We start from the raw sequence: 27,156 nt of genomic DNA, 5'->3' as shown, positions 1-27,156 counted from the left end.
ACCTAATTAGAAAATGAAAAGCATGGGAATGGGATTTTCTATGGTAGGCTATGTTTATAAATGCTATGTGAACTATTGTGCAAGCCCAGGCTTTAAGGGGGGTGGACCCTGATATATCCTGTGATTTGGATGTGGCCAGTGCCAATATTGGCTTTGGGTGGGGTTTGTGGCAAAGGCAAAGGCTAAATATGTGACTATTAGATTCTGGTCCCAACTTTGGAATGGCATTGAACTCAGATATAGCCCTTTGGAAAAGCAATTGTGTGCAGTTTATAATGCTCTGTTACAAGTTGAAGATCTAACTGAAAGGTGCCCCATGACCTTAAGATGGTCATACCCATACAGGGGTGGACACAGTTAACTATAAATAAGCCCCATTTGGGAAATGCTCAGCTAAGCATGCTGACAAAATGGAAAACCTACATCCTACAATGCCAAATTTTTAACAATAGCCCTGTGAGTGCAGAGATGCATGAAATTTTAGGACTGGTCTCCCATGTGGAAGAGAAGCATGCACTGCCTCCTGTTGATCCTCCCAAGGTGGCTCCTCCCATGCCTGCCATTGATAGACAAGGGAATATACCTGACTCTACATGGTATACTGACAGATTGGCACTTAGGCAACTTGCTACCTGGATGGCCATGGCTGTCTAGCCAAGTACTGACATCATCTGGTGAGAGACTGGAACTTTGCAAAGCAGCCAGTGGGCTGATCTGTGGGCTGTATGTCCATGAACCAGGAGCCACCTTGACTGTCTGCCCAGATAATTGGGCCATATATCAAGGCCTAAAAGTATGGATGGCCACATGGAAGCAGGAGCAATGGATGGTGGTCAACCACCCACTCTGAGGGAAGGAATTGGAGGAAGACATCTGGATGGCCTGCCAGAAATGTGAGGTAACTGCTTTCCATATTTCTGCCCATAATGTTAACTCATTGCCAGGTAATGCAGAAACAGATGCCCTAGCAAAATTCCACAGTCTAACACCAATGATGCATGAGGTGACTGAATGGCTGCATCAGAAAACCAGGCACTGAGGGTACTAGACCCTGTGGAAGGTGGCACAGGAGTTTCAGCTTCCTGTCACCTGACAAGAGTTAAAAGGAGTAGAGGATGCTAGCCCCGCTTGCTTGCTGTGGTAGCCCAGAATGCTTCCTCACTAACTTGGACCCATTGTCTGAGACCAGATTCCTCTCACCTGGTGGCAAGTAGTCTATACTGGCTCTCTTCCTCTGTCCAAAAGAGCAAAATATACCTTCACCACCATAGATATGGCTACGGGACTGCTGCTGGCCTTCCCAGTGGGTAAGGCCAACTAATGAACTACCATATGTAGCTTAGAAAAATTAAGTGCCTTTTTTGGGGTCCCCACACATGTGGACAGTGATGAGGGACCCCTTTCACCAGGCAATTAACCCAGGCCTGGGCTACAGAACATAATGTCCTTTGGATGTTTCACTTGCTCTCTAACCCACAGCAGCTGGGTGAATTGAAAGAATGAATGGCCTCTTAAAGGAACACTTAAAGGATAATAGAAACTCCCTACAACAATGGATTCAACAACTGTACAAGTATTAACTCCAGACCCAAAGCAGCAGCTCCTGCTCCTGTGGAAATAGTAACCACGGGGCCCATACAAGCCTTATGAATTCAAATAAGGGGGGCCAGCTGCCCTCAAGCCACAGTGAGACAGTGATAATAATATGCTCTTGCCTGTGCCACAAACACTAGAAATTGGGGAAAATAAGGTCAATCGGCTCTGGTTCTGGCCCATGCAGCCAAGCTGGTTGAGAATCCTAAGTCCATGAGGTATTATGCAAAAAGTTATTTGTATTCCCCATCTGGGACCCCCAACCTCCAGGGAACTGTATGCATAACTGCAACCCCAAACTAACTGTAGATCTGACCCTGCAAGGGAAGAAAATATGGCATTTAAAATCCCCCTCACCTGATACTCTTCTATCCACTAATGATATATTATTCCTAAATGTGCTATTAATTCTAGTAAGTATTTACATTATTCTAACAAGTTTTAATTTTAGTAGTAATTGTATGCTGTAGAATGTCTGCTTGAAAATGGTTTCCAAGATTATTTTGGTAACTTAAGTATAAGAGGTATAAAGGAAGTTTTGTATTAAAAGGAAAAGGAAAGTAGTTTTGTCCTAAATGACTGTTTCAGAATGAGAAAGAGAAAATGTAGGACAAAAATCCTTAAGGATATAGAAAGTTGTAGAAAGTTTGTGGAAAGGGAAATTTATTTCTGTGGACAAAGTTAGGAAATGGTAAAAAAAAAAAAAAACTAGATATAGAATAAAGCAGATTTCCTGGTAGTTTTATCCTTTAGCTATTTTAGCCCCAGGTGCACCTGTGCTTTAATTAATATTCAATGTTGTGTATGTGTGCCTGATAACTCACAAAATGTATCACAAGCTCTTGATCACATGCCAGATCATATACAAAATATTGAACATTTATCTGATGATCCTTTGTCCAAACGGTTTAATTCTTTAACTTGGCCATGGTGCCACTTGTTAGTAGGATTACTGTCCATATGTACTGGATTGCTTGTACTCTGCTGTTCACTGTATTGTTGTGAATTATGGATGCAATGTCTGTCCTATGGTCAATGCTGCATGGGAAAGGATTGTGGGAACCCTGGGCCCCCAAGTATCTTGTAGAATGCACACAGCAGTTTGCTTGACATAGGACAGTTAATGTTTGACCTATTCTTGTAAAATCAGGCCTCCCTGCTAATTGTAATCTATAACTCTCTTCCCTGAGACTCCCTGAGATACTGTTACCTAGAAGATAATCTATAATTCTCCCCTCTCCCTGTTGACTACAATCAATCCCTCCTTATGTTGCAAGCCCCTCTTATGCTCTCATACCCATTGGAATTTTGAGCCCTTATAACCAGCTTATTCAGCCCCCTCAAAGTGCAGAGTATTTTCACATTGAGCTCTGAACCCATCACCATTCAGAGCAGCTCCTGAATCCAGGGAAACATGACTTGACTTCCCATCCTGTCAGTAAGCCCCATAATAAAGGCTCGTGTCTCAGAATGTGTCTGGTGCTTTCTTTAGTCCTTTGGCAACAAAAGCCCTCTGGGGCCATGAAAGATATCTACAAAGTGCACAGTATACCTTTAGATGTGGCTCCCTGTGTGGTGTACAACCTAAACATATGCAAGAGCCTTGCATTCATCCCTCTGATCTTAAGGTGAAAGCCAGTCTATAAGTGACTGCCTTAGACCATTGAAACAAGAATAATTCATGAGAGAATAGGTCATTTAGTGATTGAGCAAAATCTAGAGGCAGTGTCCTTCATGCCAGAAAATCAAACAGCAATGTGCTAGATCATGTCCTAACTACATAGCATCAGGGAGGGGAGTTAAAGAACTCCTTAGCACAGGTAAGATACAGTGCTCATGTGAATGAAGTCTTGAGGTCTATGGGATCTAACTTGGCCACCATGCAGCTTATACTTGTGAAGGACAGTGTTTGCTCAGACAGAGACTGAACTCTTTCACCTCTGACTCAATATCTACTTTCAGTGGCTGTAATCTTTCAAAAATCCAGTCATAGATTTAACTCCTTTCTGTCAGGAAGGGTAAATAACCATCACAATATAATTGATTCTCTTTCTCCCTTTAAATGTTTTGGTATTGAACAGTGGTGATGGTAGTGCAACATTGTGAATGCAATCAGCAGCACTAAAATATATATCTGAATGTGATTAAAAGGGGAAATGTTGAAATTGTATATATGGTAACAATAATTTTTTTAAAATTAACCATGCCTCTACAGTACAAAAACAGGGATCCCTACACTAAACCATGGACTAATTAATAGGGGAGTTGTAAAAATATGCTGTCATCATTTGTAACAAATAATCCACACCAATGCAGCATGTTGGTGATGACGAGGTGTGTGGTAATCCTGTACTTTATGCTTGATTGTTCTGTAAACCCACAACTCCTCTAATAAACAAAACAAAACAAAAACAATGGAGCTTGTGGTAAAAAGCAATCAAGAGGACATGGGTAGATTCATTAGAGACATATGTTAAACCATAGGCTGGCTAGTTTACCAGAGATGATCAGAGAAAAAAGAGCTAAGAAGGGCTTTTCTGGGTCAGAACAAACTTCAAACACTGACCAAAAACTATCCCTTCAGAGGAGTCCTGTCTAACTAGATTGATCTACAGGGCTATTTATACACAGGTCATTGTTGAAAACAATAGCACCATCAACCTGCAATTAGTGGATCCTAACAGCTGGGTATGTTCAGGAAAAGAGACAAAGAGAGCCCTGCCAAAACCACTGTCATACAAGAGTGACTGTGAGCATACCTGAAGTTGTGCTCTTTGGGTCACAACATCAGAGGCTTCAAACTGTAGGGGGTCAACAGACTTCACTAAAATAATCCATTCAGTCATTAAACAAATATATAAGGAGATAACAATAACAAGCCCTGCCGGTGTGAATACACAGTGTTCCTACCATATATTATCTAAAAATGTCCATTTTTTTTTCAACACCACTAATTATGAGGCATGCAAAGGAACAGGAAAGTCTGACTCTTAATTGATGAAAAAAGCAGGCAAGAGAAAATGCCTGTGAGAGCAATCAGATGTCAGACTTAACAAAGACTTCAAAGTAATGATTATAAATATATTCAAAAAACTAAAGGAAACCATGATTAAATAAGTAAAAGAAGGTATGATGACAAGGTGTCAGCAAATAAAGAATATTAACAAAGAGATAGAAATTATAAAAAAGCAAAACACAAATTAAAATTCTGGAGTCAAAAAGTATAATTACTGAAATGAAAAATTGACTAAAGGGGTGCTTTCTAGTGTGCTAATGCTGCCAGGATGCAAAACACCAGAGATGGATTGGCTTTTATAAAGGGGGTTTATTTGGTTACACAGTTACGGTCTTAAGGCCATACAATGTCCAAGGTAATGCATCAACAATTGGATACCTTCACTGGAGGATGGCCAATGGCATCTGGAAAACCTCTGTTAGCTTGGAAGACACGTGGCTGGCAGCTGCTTGAAGTTCTGGTTTCAAAATGGCTTTCTCCCAGGAAGCTCCTCTCTAGGCCACAGCTCTTCAACATGTCACTCTCAATTGCTCTTGGGGTGTTTGTCCTCTCTTAGCTTCTCTGGAGCAAAGTCTGCTTTCAACAGCCATCTTCAAACTGTCTCTTAACTGCAACTCCTCTCTCAGCTCCTGTGCATTCTTCAAAGTGTCCCTTTTGGCAGTAGCAAGCTCGCTCCTTCTGTCTGAGCTTATGTAGTGCTCCAGTAAACAAAGTCCATGCTGAATGGGTGGGGCCACACCTCCATGAAAATTATCCAATCAGAGTTATCACCCACAGTTGGGTGGGGCGCATTTCCATGGATACAACCTAATCCAAACATTCCAACTTAATCCCCACTAATATGTCTGCCCCCACAAGATTGCATCAAAGAACATGGCTTTTTCTGGGGGACATAATATATACAAACCAGTACAGAGTGCTACACAAGATTTGAACTGGCAGAAGAAAGAATAAGCACATTTAAAGATAGACCGATAAAGATCATGCAATTCAAAGAAAAGAGACAAAGAAAATTATGAAAACTGAGCAAACCTTCAGAGAAATGTAAGGCCACATTACACTCACCAACATACATGTAATGGGAATACCAGAAGGAGAGAAGAGACAGAAAGGAGCAGAAAAAAATATTGGAAGAACTAATAGCTGAAAACTTCCCTAATTTGATGAAAAATGTTAATCTACACATCCAGAAAATTCATGAACTCCAAGTAGGATAAACACAAAGGAGCTGTGGATGTGTTTGGGGAGCTGTAGTTGTGAAGCAAAGCTGTATTGGGCTAAGGAAACAACTCCAGCTAACTCAAAACCACAGGAACAAATGAAGAGAACCGGAAATGAAAAACAGGAAGGTCAATGTAACAAATATTATAGATGTATACTTGTAAACTACTCTCCCTTCTTCTCTTAACTGCTTTAAAAGACATAAAATTATATAAAATAATAATCATAAAAATGTATAATTGGATTTAAAATATTCATAGATGTAATATGTATAACAAATACCCCAAAGGGGGTAGTAGGAAGAGAGTTATATAAGAGTAAAGTTTCCACCTCTCCCTGGAATAGTTAATATAAATTTGAAGCTGACTCTGATAAGTTTGGATGAATATGATAAACACTAAGAAAATAACTCAAGAAAATCTAGTGAAAAAATCATCATAGAAATTAAAATGCTACATTAGAAAGTATTCATATAGTGCAAATGAAACAGTAAATGAAGAATAGAGGAAAAAAAGGACACAAAACACACAGAAAACAAAAAGTAAAATAGCAGAAGTAAATTGAGGTGTAAAATAATATTAAATGTGACTGGATTTGAATGATTTATCTAGTCAAAAGATAGAGACTGTAGGACTGGATAAAAATATCAGTCCCACTATATGCTATCTAAGGGAGATAAACTTTAGATTCAAAGAGATACAAATAGATGAAAAATGATATAGCATGAAAATACCACACATAAGAAAGCTGGAGAGCTCTAATAATATCAGATGGACTCAAATTTAAAACAAAAAAAAAATGTTCTAGAGATAAAGGGAGACAAGCATTTTATAATGATTAAAAGGTCAATCCATCAGGAATGTATAATAATCATAAACATATATGCACCCAACAACAGAGTCCAAAATACATGAAGCAAATACTGACAGAAATAAAAGGAGATATAGAAAACTTGACAATAATAGTTGGAAACTTCAATTATTCCACTTTCTATAATGAATAGAGCAGCTAGGCAGATGACCAATAAGAAAACAGATGACTTGAACAACACCATGAAACAACTATGCCTAACAGAAATCTAAAGAACATTATACCCATCATCAACAAAGGATACATTCTTCTCAAGTGCACATGGAATATTCACCAGGATGGACAATATACTGGGTCACAATAAAAACCTCAATAAATTTAAAAGAATTGCAATAATACAAACTTTGTTCTCCAAACACAATGGAATGAAATCAAATTTTAATAACAGAAAGAAATATGGGAAACACAAATATGTTGAAATTTTAAAATATACACTCCTAAGTGGGTCAAGGAAGAAACTGATTAAAGAAGAAATCAAAAGGGAAATTAGAAGATACTTTGAGGTAAATAAAAATGAAGATATAATATACCAAAATGTTTGGGAGGCAATAAAAGTAATGCAGAGAAATTGATAGCTTTAAAGTCCACATTAAAGAAAAAAGATACCAAATCAATAACCTAACTTGAAGGAATGAGAAAAATAAGTGCAAGCTAAACTCAAAGCCAGCAGAAAGAAAGAAATAAAGGTTAGAATGGAAGTTAATGAATTAGAGAGTAGAATATCAATACAGAAAATCAATGAAACCAATAGTTAGTTCTCTAAAAGTCCAACAAAATTGACAAATCTTTAGCTACATTGACCAAGATAAAAAGAGAGAATATTCAAATTACAAGGATCAAAAATGAAACAGGGGACAAATATTGCAGGAATAAAAAAGATTATAATAAAATACTATAAACTATTGCACATCAACAAATCAGATAAACTGCATGAAGTTGACAAATTCCTAGAAAGATACAAAATACCAACAGTGACTCAAGAGGAAATAGACAATCAGAATAGAACTATAACAAGCACTGTGATGGATTTAGTAACCAAAGAAACACTGACAGAAGAAACCCAGTTCCAGATGGGTTAACTGGTGAATTCTTCAAAACATTTAAGAAGAATTAATACCAATTCTTCATAAACTCTCAAACATATAAGAAATGACATAAATCTTTAAATGAAAGAACTCAATTTATGTGGCCAGTATCACTCATATACCAAAATAAATCACAAGAAAACTACAGATCAATATCTCTTATGAATATAGATGCAGAAATATTAAAATATTAGCAAACTCAATTCAACAACATATAAAAAGAACTATATACCATGACCAAGTGGGGTTTATCCCAGAAATGTAAGGTTGGTTTAAAAGCTGAAAACTAATTAATGTGATAAACCATATAAAGAAAATAAAAAGCAAAAATACATTACCATCTGTCCTAGTTTGCTAATGCTGCAGAATGCAAAACACCAGAGATGGACAGGCTTTTATAAAACGGGAGTTTATTTCACTACACAGTTACAGTTTAAGGCCACAAAGCATCCAAGGTAACACCTCAGCAATCGGGTACCTTCACCGGAGGACGGCCAGTGGTGTCCGGAAAACCCCTGTTAGCTAGGAAGGCAGCTGGCGTCTGCTCCAAAGCTCCGGCCTCAAAACGGCTTTCTCCCAGGACATTCCTTTCTAACAAGCTTGCTTCTCTTCAAAACATCACTCCCAGCTGCACTCTCTCTCTTCTCCCTGAGTCAGCTCATTTATATATCTCCACTGATAAGGGCCCACCCTGAATGGGTGGGGCCACGCCTCCATGAGAACATCTCATCAGAATCATTGCCCACAGCTGGGTGGGGCACATTCCAAGCAAATCCAACCATCACCAAAACATCTGCCCCACACAAGACCACAAAGATAATGGCATTTGGGGGACACAATACACTTAAACCAGCACATTCCACCCCCTGGACCCCAAAATGACATTATCTTTCCAAATACAAAATATATTCATTCCATCACAATATCACAAAAACTTAAATCATTTCAGTAACAAAAGTTAAGTACAAAATCCCATCAAAATCAGTTTAGGCTTGGTCAGTCCTAAGGCATAATTCCCCTCTAGCTGTGGATCTGTGAACCTAAAACAAGTTATGTGCTTCCAATATACAAAGGAGAGACATTCATAGGATGAACATTTCCATTGCCATAAGGAGAAACAGTAAGGAAAACAGGGTTAACAGGAGCAAAACAGTTCCTAAAACCCGCAGGACAAACTCCATTAGATTTCAAAGTCTGAGAGTCACTAACAGAACAATGTCGCATCCTTGGGGCTTGAGAGAGTGGGAGCCTAACCCTTCCCAAGGGCCTTTTCGGCAGCCCATTCCTCTCCAAACACTTAGGTGAGTGCTCCAACATTTCCACACATTGGGGAGACCACCTTCTCGGCCCCACCCTCCTCAAACATCGGGGCAGCTCCCGGATTCCCTTCCATCTCCGGGTCACACGCTCAACCCCTTCAGAACAGTGTGGTGGCAGCCAGGCTCTCCCCAATTCCCTGGAAATGTGCTCCACCCTCTTTGGGACCTGAGGTGGCAAAACTCTTCCAGAGCATCGAGGCGGAAAGCCCGCCCTTGACCTCCAGGGCAAACTCACCCTTTCCATGCATGTGGGCTGCTCCGCTCTCCCAGCCCTAAACCTCTTGACTCCAGACCTCAACCTCCATGGCTCTGTCTTTGAAGAGATTTTTCCTTTAACTTTTTCCTTGTCTGTCTCCTCCAGTCCAGACCGGCAATGGCTCCGTCTATAAAGATCTCGCAAAAATTCTGTTGGCTTTGCATGAAGCATGCAGGGGTCAAAGCCATCAGACAATAGGAGTTTCCACAAATCCTTTCTGCTTAACTCCTTATCCAATCTTGGCGTGTCCTCAGGTTGGGCTGTAGCTTCTGGGATTCTACCCCCTGGAAGCCTGTAATTTTCCAAGCCATCGGCTTCTGGTTTCTTTGAACCCAAGAGTTCAGTTCTAAGTTTATCTCTCTTTGCTCGCATTTTACTATAAGCTGCAAGGAGAAGCCAGGATATGTCCTCCACATGTAGTCTGGAGATCTCCTCAGCTAAGTATTCCAGGTTGTTGCTTCCAGATTCTTCCTTCCATCTGACACCAGGACTCAATTTTGCCAAATTTTGTGTCACTTTAAAACAAGGATCACCTTTCTTCCAGTTTGCAACAACACATTCATCATTTCTGCTCAAGTCCTCATCAGAAGTATCTTTAGAGTCCATATTTCCACAAACAGTCTCTTTAAAGCAGTTTTGGCCTTTTCTATCAAGCTCCTCACAATTCTTCCAGAGTCTTCCCCTTATCCATTTGAAAAGCCGTTCCAACATGTTTGGTATTTGCAAACACAGCAGCAAAAGCACCCCACTTCTCTGGTACCAAAATCTGTTTTAGTTTGCTAATGCTGCAGAATGCAAAACACCAGAGATGGACAGGCTTTTATAAAACGGGAGTTTATTTCACTACACAGTTACAGTTTAAGGCCACAAAGCATCCAAGGTAACACCTCAGCAATCAGGTACCTTCACCGGAGGACGGCCAGTGGTGTCCGGAAAACCCCTGTTAGCTAGGAAGGCAGCTGGCATCTGCTCCAAAGCTCCGGCCTCAAAACGGCTTTCTCCCAGGACATTCCTTTCTAACAAGCTTGCTTCTCTTCAAAACATCACTCCCAGCTGCACTCTCTCTCTCTTCCCCCTGAGTCAGCTCATTTATATATCTCCACTGATAAGGGCCCACCCTGAATGGGTGGGGCCACGCCTCCATGAGAACATCTCATCAGAATCATTGCCCACAGCTGGGTGGGGCACATTCCAAGCAAATCCAACCATCACCAAAACATCTGCCCCACACAAGACCACAAAGATAATGGCATTTGGGGGACACAATACACTTAAACCGGCACACCATCTCAAAAGACACTGAAAAATTTTAACAAAATCTAACACCTTTTCATGATAAAAACACTCAACACTATAGGAACAGAAGGGAATTTCCTTAACTAGATAAAGGCCATCTACAAGAAAACTCACAGTAACATCTTGCTTAATGGTGAAACTCTGGGTGCTTTCTCCTAAGATCAAGAACAAGAAAAGAATGCCCACACTCACCACTTCTATTCAACATTGTTATAGAGGTCTAGCCAGGGTAATTAGTCAGGAAAATGAAATTAAATGCATTCAGACTGGAAACAAAGTAAAACTATCTCTATTGCCAGATGAAATGATCTTGTATGTTAAAAAACCCTAAGGAAACCACTAAAAAACCATTGAAAGTAAAAAATAAATTTAGCAAGTTCTCAGGATACAAGATCAATATATAAATGTCAATTGTCTTTTTTTACACTCACAATGAATAAAGTGAACATGAAAATAAGAATTTAATTCCACTCATAATAGCATCAAAAAAAAAATAAAATAAAATACCTAGGAATAAATTTAAGCAAAGAAGCACAAGGCTTCTACAATAAAAACTGCAAAATATTTTTGAAAGAAATTAAAGAAGATCCAAATATGTGTAAAGACTTCTCATCTTCATGGATGATGGATGTTAATATGGCAATACTCCCCACATTTATCCACACATTCAATGTAATCCTTGTCAGAAATCTAACTAGCTTCTTTGTAGAAATTGACAAACTGGTGATAAAATTCATATGGAATTGCAAGAGATCAAGAATAGACCAAACAATCTTGAAAAAAGAACAAAGTTAGGGTACTCACACTATGCAATTTCAAAACTTATTACAAATCAACAGTAATCAAGAGAGTGTGGTTAGGGCATAAGAATAGACATATAGATCAATGGAATAAAAATGAGAGTCTAGAAATGTACCTATGCATCTTTGGTCAATTTAGTTTTGACACATGTTCCAAAACCATATAATGGAGAAAGAATAATCTTTCCAACAAGTAGTGCTGGGACAAGATAGCCACACACAAAAGAATGAAGTTGGACTACTACCTCATAAAAGATTAACTCAAAATGAATCAAAAGCCTAAATGTAAGAGCTAAAATTAAAAAAATTTTAGAAGAAACATAGGAGAAAATTTTCTTGACCTTATATTTGGCAATGGATTCTTAGATACATCACCAAAAGCACAAACTTCCATAGACTTCACTGGACTTCATAAGTATTTAAAACTTCTGTGTTTGAAAGGACACTACCAAGAAAGTGAAAAGACAGCCCACAGAAGAAAATATTTTCTAATCACATATCTGATAAGGGATTGTATCTAGACTATATGAAGAAATCTTAAAACTGAAAAGTAAAAAGCCAGATAACTCCATTTAAAACAAAATAGGTATCTGAATGGGTATTTCTCCAGAGAAGATATATATACAGCCAATATGCACATGAAAAGATGCCCAGCATCATTAGTCATTAGGGAACTGCAAATCAAAACCACAGTGAGATACCTGAAGACAATTATATAATAATGTAGATTACAAGGGGTGACAGTGTGATTGTGAAGACCTTGTGGATCACACCCCCTTTATCTAGTGTATGGATGAGTGGAGGAATGGGGATAAAAACTAAAGAACAAATGGGGTGGGATGGGGGGATGATTTGGGTGTTCTTTTTTCATTTTTATTTTTTATTCTTGTTCTGGTTCTTTCTGATGTAAGGAAAATGTTCAGAGATAGATTGTGGTGATGAACGCATAACTATGTTATCATACTGTGGACAGTGGATTGTATACCATGGATGATTGTATGGTGTGTGAATGTATTTCAATAAAACTGAATTTAATAAAAAAGAATAGCAGAATTACAAAAAATGTTTTATCATCAACTGTAAAAAATTTTCCACACCAATGCAAGTGTTGGTAGTGGGTGGTATATGGGAATCCTGAATTTTATGCATGATTGTTCTGTAAACCCACAACTTCTCTAATAAAAAAATTTTTAATTAAAAAAAAAAAAGTGAGACAACATCTCACATCCACTACTGTGTTTATAATTTTAAAAATAGATGATAGTGTTGGCAAGGTGATAGAAAAATCAGAATCTTCATAAACTGTGTTGGGAATGTAAAATGGCAAAGTCACTTTGGAAAACAGTCTGGTAATTCTTCAAAAAGTTAAACATAAAGATGACATTTAAGCTGAAATTCTACTCCTAGGTATGGGTCTAAGAGAAATATCCACAGAAAAAAAACTGTACCTGTATAGTCACAGCAGCATTATTGATAATAACTATAAGGTGGAAACAACCCAAATGTCTGATGAATTGACAACCAAATGTGGTATATTCATAAATTATAATAATATCTGCCATTAAAAGGAATGAAGTTCTGGTATATGGTACAACATAAATGAAATATGAAAACATTGTACTAAGTGAAAAAAAGTCAGTCACAAAAGACCACATATCACATGATTTCATTTATATGAAATGCATAGAATAGCCAAATCTGTAGACACAGAAAGTAGATCACTGGTTGCTTAAGGCTGGGATGGAAGTGGGAGGGGATGTGAGGACAGGGAAATTACAGCTAAAGGGTGAGGAGTTTCTTTTGGAGGCAATGAATATGTTCTAAATGAGATTGTACACATTAAGTAGGTGAATTATTGAGATAAAGCTGGAACAGAAAGAGAGAAGAAAATGGTTAAGAAGTAGACAATAGCCCAGGTCATAATGAAAAGATAGAAAGTCTCAGAAAAGGTAAGAAAGCATAAAGGTTAGACATGAAAATTTTAGAACTATGAAATACAATATTCAAAATAAAAACTAAGTGGAGAGGTTCATAACAGAATGGATATGACAGAGGTAACAGTCAGTAAACTTCAAGATAGAAATAAAAAAAATATACAATCTGGAGAGGGCAGGGCAAGATGGCAGTGTAGGGAGGTGTATAATTTAGTTAGTTCTCTCTATCAGCAAGTAAATAGTCAGGAACTGTTTGGAACAACTGTTTGGATGACATTTGTGATGAGACACACATCACAAACCAATCTGGAATGCATGGAAGGGCCAATATTGCAACACAGAGTAAGTAAATCCTCCAAACTCTGCAGCTGGCACACTTCCCCCACTGGTATGGCAGGCTGAGTTGGAACACTCCCTTGTGGGCAAAAGAAGCAGTCTCTACTAGGAGCAAGGGAAGGTAGCTCAACCATGCAGCTTTAATTAACAAATTTGGGTTACTGAATACAAGTGATGGTTACAGATAAACCTGGGGCAAGCAGGAAAAGAACCCTGAGGTCTCTCCTGGCAGAGAGAGTGTGGGGCTGTCAGAAAAAAAAATTAATTAAATATATAAAAACAGAGTCTTTTGGAGTTGGCTGAGCTCAGAATACTGGAAAAGGGCTGTGCCCCAAGAAAAGGGACACATGCAGCTGCATACCAACTCTGGTTCTTGACAGGCAAACCTTGGGGGCTGGGAACTGGCTCTGAAAATGGGATTTTTCTTCTGCCTTTTTTCTTTTTTTAAAACTATTCTAAGTAGCTCATTAGTGAAAGCCTCAGGCATTTTCAATTGTCAGTGCTGACCCAGGCAAGAGTGGAGTTAAGATAGGCCTGGGAGACAAAGTAAGGAGTAAAGTGAAGGAGATAATACCCTAAAGAGTGTAACTTCCCCAAGAAAAGGGGAGAAGGGCCCCAGCTCAAGTGGTGGCCCTCCTTCAGAGAATTCATCCCTCCCTCTCCCTCAACTTCTGTCTCAACCATAACCCTGGCAGGGGCAGGGTCTGCTGAGAATTAAAAACAATGAACCTCTAGGAGGGGCAAGATGACGGCATAGAGAGGAGTGGAAGCTAAGTAGTCCCCCCTGGAACAACTACAAAAAAACAGAAACAACTAGTAAATAATCCAGAATAACTGTGGGGGGACAAACGAGACCATCCACTCATCATACACCAACCTGAATTGGGAGGAATGCCCGAGAACACAGCATAAAATCTGTAAGTAAAACCTGCGGATCCAAGTCGTGAGACCCCCTCCCCCATAGCCCAAGCTGCAAAGCCTCATGGTGCCAAAGAGAAGCTCTCTCCCAGCAAGCGAATATAGCTCAGCTGAGCTCCAACTGAGGTTTTAAGTAGTGAGTGTGAACTGCTCACTACAGGTACTCATCCCCAAAAAACAGACAGAGGCTATGGGTGACGACTGACCTGGGAGAGCCGGAGGGTCACCTTGGACTGGGTCTGAAGGGGACTATCTGTTTCTTTTTTGGCTCAGTGGAGAAAGACCCAGTCATTTTCAGTTTCCAGGGCTGTGAAGCAGAGAAGGGTGGAGACAGCACAAGCAGAGAGCAAGACCATTGAAATGCTAATGACCTCCACCTGGGGGCTCTGTCTTCTCTAGGAGGAAAGGGGTGGGACCCTTTCCATTCAGAACCAGACCCCAGAGCTTGGGGGAACAGGGCCATACCTCCTCACACCAGTCAAGAATTATAGGCTAACAGGCGTCACCTGCTGGGCAGAAAAGCACAGTGACCTGAGGCATCAAAGCGTGGAGCAATTTTCTAAGACACACCCACAGGGAAACCAGATACTGAATATTTCTTCCCTCTGGGACCTGAGCCTGTTCTGGTCTGGGAAAACCTGATTTGGATAACCAAGGAAACCATGCCTAGACAACAGAAAATTACAACCTATGCTAAGAAAAACAAAGTTATGGTCCAGTCAAAGGAACAAACATACACTTCAACTGAGATACAGGAATTTAAACAACTAACGCTAAATCAATTCAAAAAGTTTAGAGAAGATACTGCAAAAGAGATAGAGGCTGTAAAGCAAGCACTGGACATGTATACGGCAGAAATCAAAAGTTCAAAAAAACAACTAGTAGAATCTATGGAAATGAAAGGCACAACACAAGAGATGAAAGACATAATGGAAACATACAACAGCAGATCTCAAGAGGCAGAAGAAAACGCTCAGGAACTGGAGAATAAAATACCTGAAAGCCTACACGCAAAGGAGCAGATGGAGAAAAGAATGAAAAAATATGAGCAACGTCTCCGGAAACTCAAGGATGAAACAAAGTACAATAATGTACGTATCATTGGTGTCCCAGAAGGAGAAGAGAAGGGAAAGGGGGCAGAAGCAATAATAGAGGAAATAATCAATGAAAATTTCCCATCTCTTATGAAAGACATAAAATTACACATCCAAGAAGCGCAGCGTACTCCAAACAGAAGAGATATGAACAGACCTACACCAAGACACTTAATAATCAGATTCTCAAATGTCAAAGACAAAGAGAGAATCCTGAAAGCAGCAAGAGAAAAGCGATCCATTACATACAAAAGAAGCTTAATAAGACTATGTGCGGATCTCTCAGCAGAAACAATGGAGGCAAGAAAGAAGTGGTGTGATATATTTAAGATACTGAAAGAGAAAAACCACCAACCAAGAATCCTGTATCCAGCAAAGCTGTCCTTCAAATATGAGGGAGAGCTCAAAATATTTTCTGACAAACAGACAATGAGAGACTTTGTGAACAAGACACCTGTCCTACAGGAAATACTAAAGGGAGCACTACACGGTGATAGAAGACAGGAGTGTGTGGTTTGGAACACAATTTGGGGAGATGGTAGCACAACAATGTAAGTACACTGAACAAAGGTAACTATGAATACGGTTGAGAGAGGAAGATGGGGAGCATGTGAGACACCACAAGAAAGGAGGAAAGATAAAGACTGGGACTGTGTAACTTGGTGAAATCTAGAGTATCCAACAAATGTGATAAAATGTACAAGTATGTTGTTTTACGAGGGAGAACAAGCAAATGTCAACCTTGCAAGGTGTTAAAAATGGGGAAGCATTGGGGGAGGGATGCAATCAGCATAAACTAGAGACTGTAACTAATAGAATCATTGTATTATGCTTCCTTTAATGTAACAAAGGTGATATAGCAAGGTGAATGCAGATAAGAGGGGGTGATGCGGAGGCATGTTAGACACTTGACACTGGTGGTATTGTCTGATTCTTTATTCTACTTTGATTTAAAGTTATTTTTCCTTTTGCTGCTTCCTAGCTGTCTTTTTTTTTCCTCTTTCTTTTGCCTCTCTACCTTCTTTGACTCTACCTCCTGCCTTGTGGAAGAAATGTAGATGCTTTTATATAGATAATGGTGAAGGTGGTGAACACATAAATGTATGACCATGCAGAAAACCATTGATTATTTACTTGGGATGGAATGTATGGTGAGTGAACAAAACCATATTAAAAGAAAAAAATGGGTTGATGACAAAACCTCGAGGGCAATATACTGAGTGAAATAAGCCAGACACATTAGGACAATTATTGCAGGGTCTCACTGATAGGAACTAATTATAATATGTAAACTCATAGACATGAAATATAAGGTACCAAGATATAGGATGAGGCTTAAGAATGGGGAGTGGTTACTTAGCATGAGCAGAATGTTCAATTAGGATGAACTTGTATGTTTGGAAATGAACAGGGGTGTTGGTAGCAAGATGCGAGAATAACTAACAGCGCCGAATGGTGTGTGAATGAGGAGGAAAGGGGAAGCTCAGAGTCATATATGTCACCAGAAGGAAAGTTGGAGGTCAAAAGATGGGAATGTATAAAACTGAATCCTATGGTGGGCAATGTCCATTATCAGCTGTACAAATACTAGAAATCACTTCCATGAACCAGAACAAATACATGACAATACAATTAGAAGTTAATAGTAGAGGGGCATATAGGGAAGAACTATATACCTATTACAAACTATATACTACAGTTAGTAGCATTTCAACATTTTTTCATAAACAGTAACAAACATACTATATGAGTCAACAATTGAGGGGGGTTGGTTAGGGATAGGGGAGGATTAGAGTTTCCTTTTCTTTTTTTCTTTTTTCATCTTTCATTTTATTTCTTGTCTGGAGTAATGAAAAGTTTCTAAAAATTGAAAAAAAATTAAGTGTGGTAGATGCACAGCTGTATGAGGGTACCCAGGGGCAAGTGATTGTACACTTTGGATCTTTGGATAATTGTATGGTATCTGAACAATCTCAATAAAAATAAAAAAGAAAAAAAACAATGAAGCTCTTTTTGCCTGTGGGGACCTGCAGGCTGACAAACAACACTTGCTGGGCTGGATAGGAAAAGCACAGTCTTGAGGCCTCCCAGAAAGTCTGACAACCTGCTGAGTCTTATCCTCAGGGAAACATACTGATTAAACCCTCCTCCTGAGTCCTGGGCCTGTCTGGTCTGGGAACATCTGATTAGGGTCAATCATATCTGGGTATACCCTCATGAAAAAAAAAAGAGGTTCCATATAGGCATGGCAAGAACCAGAATAACAAGAGCTGAAAAATTCTGATCAGTTAGAAACTATACTAGAGGTCTAGAGTAAGTTGAACTGAATGCCAAAGAACAGATAGAGAACAAATGCAACCAAAAAGAAAACCCTAGGTAAAAAAGTGAAAATGACCTTTAAAATAAAATAATCAAGGAAACCAGATGCTTATAAACCAACAAAAAACTACAAGTAACACTAGGAAAAAGGAAGATATGGTCCAGTCAAAGGAATAAACTTCCACTTCAAACAAGATACAGGTGTTGAAACAATGAATTAAAGATGTTCAAGCAAACATGCTAAATTAATTGAAAAATCAAATCAATGTGTTGAGGGAAGATATGGAAAAAGAGATGAAGGATATAGAGAAGAATCGGGTAAACATAAGGAAGAACTCAAAAGTTTGATTTAAAAAATGGCAGAATTTATGGGAATGAAAGGTGCAACAGAAGACATGAAAAACACAATGGAGACTTAACAACAGCAGATCTGAAGAGGCAGAAGAAAGAATTAGTGAACTAAAGGACATGGCCTCTGAAATCCTACGAAAAAGAACAGATAGAGAAAAGAATAGAAAAGTATGAGCATGGTCTCAGGGAATTGAATGACAACATAAAGCACATGAAAATACATGTCATGGGTGTCACAGAAGAAGAGAAGGGAAAGAAGCAGAAAGAATAATGGAAGAAATAATCACTGAAAATTTCCCATCTCTATGAAAGACATAAAGTTACAGATCCAAGAAGCTCAGCATAGCCCAAGCAGAATACAACAGAATAGACCTACTCCAAGAAACTTAATAATCAGGTTATCAAATGTCAAAGACAAAAAGAGAATTCTGAAAGCAGCAAGAGAAAAGAAATCCATCACAAACAAGGGAAACTTAGTAATACTAAGTGTAGATTTCTCAGCAGAAACCACTGAGGCAAGAAGACAGTAGTATGATATATTTAAGATACTGAAAGAGAAAAACTGCCAGCAAAGAATTCTATATCTGGCAAAAAATCCATCTTTTTTTAATTTTTTATTTATTCATTTATTTCTAACTATTTATCAAAAATTAAAAAGAAACATTTCAAACAAAACAAAACAAAGGAATAAGAAAAAAAAAATATCCTAAGCTAACTACATTGCTTCCAATATGCTCCTACCATACTCCAAGAAAATTAATGAACCATAATCATTCCTGAGCATTTCTGTATCATTAAGATTGCCCTCAATATTTTATTTTTTCTTATTAGATTATCATTCCCCCTTCACTAGTTGCTATCTATCTCTAGGTACCCTATATTCTACAATATAAGACACTTTTTTTTACATTTTTTACAGAGCTCACATTAGTGGTATCATACAATATCTCTCCTTTGTGTCTGGCTTATTTCACTCAATATTATGTCCTCAAGGTTCATCCATGTTGTCAAATGTTTCATGACCTCATTCTTTCTCACTGCTATATAGTATCCCATTGTATGCATGTACCACAGTTTACTTATCCATTCATCTCATGTAGGACATTTAGGTTATTTCCATCTCTTGGCAATTGTGAGCAATGCTGCTATGAACATTGGTGTGCAAATATCTGTGTGTGTCACTGCTTTCAGGCCCTCTGGGTAAATATCGAGAAGTGAAATTGCTGGATCACAGGTAACTCAATACTTAATTTTCTGATGAACTGCCAAACTGTCTTCCAGCATGGCTGAACCATTATAAAGTCCCACCAGCAATGAGTAAGAGTTCCAGTTTCTCCACATCCTCTCCAGCATTTGTAGTTTTGTGTTTGCTTAATGGAAGTCATTCTTATTGATGTGAGATGATACCTCATTGCAGTCTTAATTTGCATCTCCCTAACAATTAGCAAAGTTTAACATTTTTTATATTTTTTTTAGCCATTTGTATTTCCTCTTTGGAGAAATGTCTTTTCATATCTTTTGCCCATTTTATAATTGGGCTATTTATACTAATGTCATTGAGCCATAAGATTTCTTTACCTATACAAGATATCAGTCTCTTATAAGATAGGACATTTCCAAATATTTTCTCCCATTGAGTTGGCTTTCTCTTTACTTTTTTAGACAAATTCCTTTGAGGTACAGAAGCTTTTAATTCTGAGGAGTTCCCATTTATCTATTTTTTTCTTTCATTGCTTGTGCTTTAGGAGGTCTAATTAACAACCTCATAATACTAGGTCTTGAAGATGTTTCCCTACATTATCTTCTAAGAGTTTTATGGTGGAGTCTCTTATATTGAGATCTTTGATCCATGCTGAATTAATTTTTGTATATGGTGTGAGGTAGAGGTCCTCTTTCATTCTTTTACATATAGATATCCAATTCCCCAAGCCCCATTTATTGAAGAGGCTATTAGGTCTCAATTTAGTGAGTTTGGGGGCCTTATCAAAACTAAGTTGACCATAGAACTGGGGGTCTATTTCTGAATTCTCAATTATATTCCATTGATCCGTATATCTATCTTTGTGACAATACCAAGCTATTTTGACTACTGTGGCTTTATAGTAGGCTTTAAAGTCAGACAGCATAAATCCTCCCACTTTGTTTTCCTTTATTAGACTATTTTTTAGGAATTTGAGGTAGCTTTCCCTTCCAAATAAATTTGATGAGAAGGTTTTCCAGTTCTTCGAAGTAGATTGCAGAAATTTTGATAGTAATTGCATTAAATCTGTAAATCAGATTGGGTAGAACTGACATCCTACATTTAGCCTTCTGTGCCAGTTTGAATGTATTGTGTCCCCCAAATGCCATTATCTTTGATGCAATCTTGTGGGGCAGATGTTTTGGTGCTGATTAGATTTGCTTGGAATGTGCCCCACCCAGCTGTGGGTGATGACTCTGATGAGATATTCCCATGGAGGCATGGCCCCACCCATTCAGGGTGGGACTTGATCAGTGGAGCCATATAAATGAGCTGACTCAAAGAGAAGGAATGCAGTGCAGCTGTGAGTGACATTTTGAAGAGGAGCAAGCTTGCTAGAGAGGAACATCCTGGGAGAAAGCCATTTTGAAACCAGAACTTTGGAGAAGACACCAGCCATGTGCCTTCCCAGCTAACAGGTTTTCCGGACGCCATTGGCCATCCTCCAGTGAAGGTACCCGATTGCTGATGTGTTTACCTTGGACACTTTACGGCCTTAAGACTGCAACTGTGTAGCCAAATAAACCCCCTTTTTATAAAAGCCAATCCATCTCTGGTGTTTTGCAATCTGCAGCATTAGCAAACTAGAACGGATTTTGGTACCAGAGAAGTGGGGTGCTTTTGCTGCTGAGTTTGCAAATACCAAACATGTTGGAACAGCTTTTTAAATAGATAATGGGGAGTTTCTGGAAGAATTGTGAGGAGCTTGATAGAAAAGGCCAAAACTGCTTTGAAGAGACTGTTTATGGAAATATGGACTCTAAAGATACTTCTGACAAGGACTTGAGCAGAAATGATGAATGTGTTGCTGCAAACTGGAAGAAAGGTGATCCTTGTTTCAAAGTGGCAGAGAATTTGGCAAAATTGAGTCCTGATATCAGATGGAAGGAAGAATTTAAAAGTGACAACCTGGAATACTTAGCTGAGGAGATCTCCAGACTACATGTGGAAGATGTACCCTGGCTTCTTCTTGCAGCTTATAGTAAAATGCGAGCGGAGAGAGATAAATTTAGAACTGAACTCTTGGGTTCAAAGAAACCAGAAGCCGATGGCTTGGAAAATTACAAGCTTCCAGGGGGTAGAATCCCAGAAGCTACAGCCCAACATGAGGATGTAATCAAACATGCAACCCAGCCGCCATTTCAGTACAAGCCAAGATTGGAAATGGAATTATCCAGAAAGGATTTGTGGAAAGTCCTATTGTCTGATGGCTTTGAACCCTGTGTGCTTCATGCAAAGCCAACAGAATTTTTGTGAGATCTTTACAGACAGAGCCATTGCCAATCTGGACTGGAGAAGACAGACAAGGAACAAACTGAACAAAAAATGTCTTCAAAGACAGAACCATGGAGGTTGAGGTCTGGAGTCAAGAGGTCTCAGGCTGGGAGAGCGGAGCGGCCCACATGCATGGAAAGGGTGAGTTTGCCCTGGAGGTCGAGGGCGGGCCTTCCCCCTCGATACTCAGGAAATGTCTTGCCACCCCAAGCCCCAAAGAGGGTGGAGCACAGTTCCAGGGAATTGGGGAGAGCCTGGCTGCCACCACACTGTTCTGAAGGGGTTGAGCATGTGACCCGGAGATGGAAGGGAATCCAGGAGCTGCCCCAATGTTTGAGGAGGGTGGGGCTGAAAAGGTGGTTTCCCCAATGTGTGGGTATGTTGGAGCACTCACCCAAGTGTTTGGAGGGGAAAGGGCTGCCACAAAGGCCCTTAGGAAAGGTTAGACTCCCTCCCTCCCAAGCCCCAAGGATACAACGTTGTTCTGTTAATGACTCTCAGACTTTGAAATCTAATGGAGTTTGTCCTGTGGGTTTTAGGAACTGTTTTGGTCCTGTTAACCCTGTTTTCCTTACTCTTTCTCCTTATGGCAATGTGAATGTTTATCCTATGAATGTCCCTTCTTTGCATATTGGAAGCATATAACTTGTTCTAAGTCCACATATCCAAAGTTAAAGGAGAATTATGCCTTAGGACCCCATGCCTATAATTGATTTTGATAGGATCTTGTACTTACCTTTTGTTACTGAAATGATTTAAGTTTTTGTGATATTGTGATGGAATGAATGTATTTTGTACTTGGAAGGATAATGTCATTTTGGGGTCCAGGGGGTGGAATGTGCCAGTTTGAATGCATTGTGTCCCCCAAATGCCATTATCTTTGATGTAGTCTTGTGGGGCAGATGTTTTGGTGCTGATTAGATTTGCTTGGAATGTGCCCCACCCAGCTGTGGGTGATGACTCTGATGAGACATTCCCATGGAGGTATGGCCCCACCCATTCAGGGTGGGACTTGATCAGTGGAGCCATATAAATGAGCTGACTCAAAGAGAAGGAACGCAGTGCAGCTGTGAGTGATGTTTTGAAGAGGAGCAAGCTTGCTAGAGAGGAACGTCCTGGGAGAAAGCCATTTTGAAACCAGAACTTTGGAGAAGACACCAGCCACGTGCCTTCCCAGCTAACAGGTTTTCCGGACGCCATTGGCCATCCTCCAGTGAAGGTACCCGATTACGGATGTGTTACCTTGGACACTTTATGGCCTTAAGACTGTAACTGTGTAGCCAAATAAACCCCCTTTTTATAAAAGCCAATCCGTCTCTGGTGTTTTGCAATCTGCAGCATTAGCAAACTAGAACACCTTCCTATTCAGGAACACAGAATATCTCATCTCTTTAGGTCACCTTCTGTTTCTTTTAGTAGAGTTATATAACTTTCTGTATAGAGGTCTTTTACATCCTTGGTTAAGTTTATTCCCAGGTACTTAATTTTTTTAGTTGCTATTTAGAATGGAATCTTTTTCTTTAGTGTCTCCTCAGTTATATCATTTCTACTGTATAGAAATGTTACTGACATGTGCATTAATCTTATATCCCACCACTTTGCTGAATTTGTTTATAAGCTTAAGTAGGCATGTCATCAATTTCTCAGGGTTTTCCAAGCATAAGATCATATAACCTTCAAATAAAGAGAATATTCCTTCTTCTTTTCCAACTGGATGCTATTTATTTCTTTTTCTTGTTGAAATGATCTGGCTAGAACTTCTTGCACACTGTTGAATAATAATGGTGACAACAGGCATCCTTGTCTCATTCCTGATCTTAAAGGGAAAGCTTTCAGTCTCTCAACATTGAGAATTACATTGGCTAAGGGTTTTTCATATATGCCCTTTGTCATATTGTGGAAGTTTCCTACAATTCCTACCTTTTGAAGTGTTTTTATCATAAAAGGATGCGGTATTCTGTTGAATGCTTTTTCAGCATCTGATTTGTTAATGTGTTTTATTACATTAATTGATTTTCTTATGTTGAACCACCCTTGCAAGCCTGGGATGAACCCCGCTTGGTCAGGGTGTATAATTTTTTTAAATATATCTTTGAATTCAATTTTCAAGTATTTTGTTTAAAATTTTTGCATCTATATTAGGGAAATTGGCCTGTAGTTTTCCATTCTTATAGCATCTTTATCAGGTTTTGGTATTAGTGCAATGTTGGCTTCATAAAATGAGTTAGGTAGTGTTCCATTTTCTTCAATTTTTTGAGTTCAAGTAGGTATGGTGTCAGTTCTTTTTGGAAATTTGGTAGAATTCCCCTTTGAAGCCATCTGGGCCTGGGGTTTTATTTGTAGGAAGCTTTTTGATAACTGATTGGATCTCTTTATTTGTAATTAGTTTGTTGCGTTCTTCTATTTCTTCTTTATTCAATCTAGGTAGTTCATGTTTTTCCAGGAAATTATCCATTTCCTCTTAATTATCTAGTTTATTGGCATAGAGTTATTCAGAGTATCCTCTTATGATATTTTTTATTTCTTCAGGATCCATAGTAATTTCCCTCCTCTCATTTATTATTTTGTTTATTTGGTTCTTCTCTCTTTTTGACTTTGCCAGTCTAGCTAAGTGTTTGTCAATCTTTTTGATCTTCTCAAAGAATCAACTTTTTTATTTTCTCTGTTGCTTTTTATGTTTTCTGTATCATCTATTTCTGCCTTAATCCTTGTTATTTATTTTCTTTTACTTGCTTTAGGATTAGTTTGCTGATCATTTTCTAGCTTCTTCAGTTGTTCTATTAGTTCTTTAACTTTAGCTCTTTCTATCTTGTTAATGCATGCATTTAGAGCTATAAATTTCCCTCTCAGTACTACCTTTGCTGCATCCCATAAATTTTGATATTTTGCATTCTCATTTTCGTTCATCTCTAGATATTTAGCAATTTCTCTGGCAATTTCTTCTTTGACCCACTGAGTGTTTAGGAGTGTGTTATTTAACCTCCAGATACTTGTGAGTGTTCTGGTTCTTCAATAGTTATTAACTTCTAGTTGTATTCCATTATGGTCAGAGAATGTGTTTTGAATAATTTTAATCTTTTTAAATTTATTGAGGCTTGTTTTATGCTCCAGCATATGATGTATCTTAGAGAAAGTTCCATGAGCACTGGGGAAGAATATATATCCTGGTAATTTGGGTTGTAATGTTCTATATATATATACATGTATATCTGTTAAGTCTAGTTCATTTATTACATTGTCTAAATTCTCAATTTCTTATTGGTCTTCTGTCTAGATGATCTATCTATAGGAGAGAGTTTTGTATTGAAGTCTCCCACAATTATTGTGGAAATATCTATTGCTTCCTTCAGTTTTGCCAATATTTGTTTCACATACTTTGGAGTACCTTGATTGGTGCATAAACATTTATGATTGTTATTTCTTCCTGGTGAATTGTTCCTTTTATTAGTATATAGTGTCCTTCTTTGTCTCTTATGACATCCTGTATTTAAAGTCAATATTATCTGAAATTAGTATTGTTACCCCTAATTTCTTTTGGTTATAGCTTGCATGTAATATTTCTTTTCCATCCTTTAACTTTCAATTTCTTTGTGTCACTAGGTATAAGGTGAATCTCTTGTTAAACAACAGATTGATGGTTCATATTTTTTAATCCATTCTGCCAATCTATATCTTTTAATTGGGGAGTTTAATCTTTTCACATTCAATCTTATTTCTGTGAAGGCTGTTCTTGAATCAGCCATCTTATCCTTTGGTTTTTACTCATTGGATCCATTTTTACTCTATTTCCTTTAAGGTACCCTTACTAAGGCTCTTCAGTTCTGTGCCCTTCTCCAGACCTTTCTCTCCTTCCTTCTTTTCTCAGCCAGTAGAGCTCCCCTTGGTAGTTCTTGTGGGGCAGGTATCTTGTTAACAAATTCTCTCAGCATTTGTTTGTCTGTGAAAATTTTAAGTTCTCCTTCATTTCTGAAGGAAAACTTTGCTGGGTAGAGAATTCTTGGCTGGCAATTTTTCTCTTTCAGAATTTTAAATATATCATGCCACTGCCTTCTCACCTCCATGGTGCCCACTGAATAGCCAGTCTTCAGTCTCATATTGTTTCCCTTGTATGTGGTGAATTGCTTCTTTCTTGCTGCTTTCAGAACTTTCTCCTTCTCTTCAGCATTTGACAATCTTATTAGGATGTGTCTCAGAGTGGGTTTATTTGAATTTATTCTATTTGAAGTTCATTGGGCATCTTTGATCTGCATATTTATGTCATTTAGAAGGGTTGGGCAATTTTCCCCAACAATATCTTCAAATACTCTTCCTAGCCCTTTACTCTTCTCTTCCCCTTCTGGGACACCAGTAATTCTTATATTTGTGTACTTTATATTGTCCATCATTTCCCTGAGATCCATTTCAAATTTTTCATATTTCTTCACCATTCATTCTTTTATGCTTTTGCTTTCCCATCATCCTATGTTTGAGTTCACTAATTCAGTCCTCTACCTCTTCAAATTTAATGTTATGTTTCTCAAAAATATTTTTAATTTAATCAGCAGTAACATATTTCCATAAGATCTGCTATTTTTTATTTACTCTTGCAAATTCTTCTTTATGCTCTTCTAGGGTCTTCTTCATGTCCTTTATATCCTGAGCCATAATATTAATGTTTGTGAGTACTTCTTTGATTAGTTGCTCCAGGTTTTGTGTCCCTTCTGGGTTTTTCATTTGGACATTTAGGTTTTCTATATCTTCTGGCTTCTTCACATGCTTTGTAATTTTCTGTTGTTTTAGGCTTCTTGATATTTGCTTATCTTCATAGGGCTTTTTTAGAGTTTGCAGGATTAATTGAACATTTATCTATAATATGACAGAGCTACAACTTGTTTGAGTGCACTTTTCTGACCTACCATCAGATGGCACTCCTGAGTCACCTTTTACCCTTAAGACAGTTCTTCTCAACTTTGTTTATGTATTAATTGGGATTCTAAACCATGTGGAGGTCCTATCAGTGTACCAATTTTTCATGTGCACTGGGGACTCTCAGTCCTATGTGTGAGGGGCATGTTCTGTGCAGTTTGGCAGGGAGTCAACTCCAGGACCCAGTGGTCCTGGCCTTTCCTGGGTCTGCAGGTGGAGTACTCTATGTCTGCAGAGCTCACATCTCACCTTCCAGCTCAACTGGCCCACTGTCCTTCACTGCCATGTGCTCACAAATCCCTGAAATTGGGCAAGAGCTCCTAGCACTT

The sequence above is a fragment of the Choloepus didactylus genome, chromosome 13 (assembly GCF_015220235.1).
Source record: "Choloepus didactylus isolate mChoDid1 chromosome 13, mChoDid1.pri, whole genome shotgun sequence".
Classification (NCBI taxonomy): domain Eukaryota; kingdom Metazoa; phylum Chordata; class Mammalia; order Pilosa; family Megalonychidae; genus Choloepus; species Choloepus didactylus.
This window is presented reverse-complemented; position numbering follows the sequence as displayed.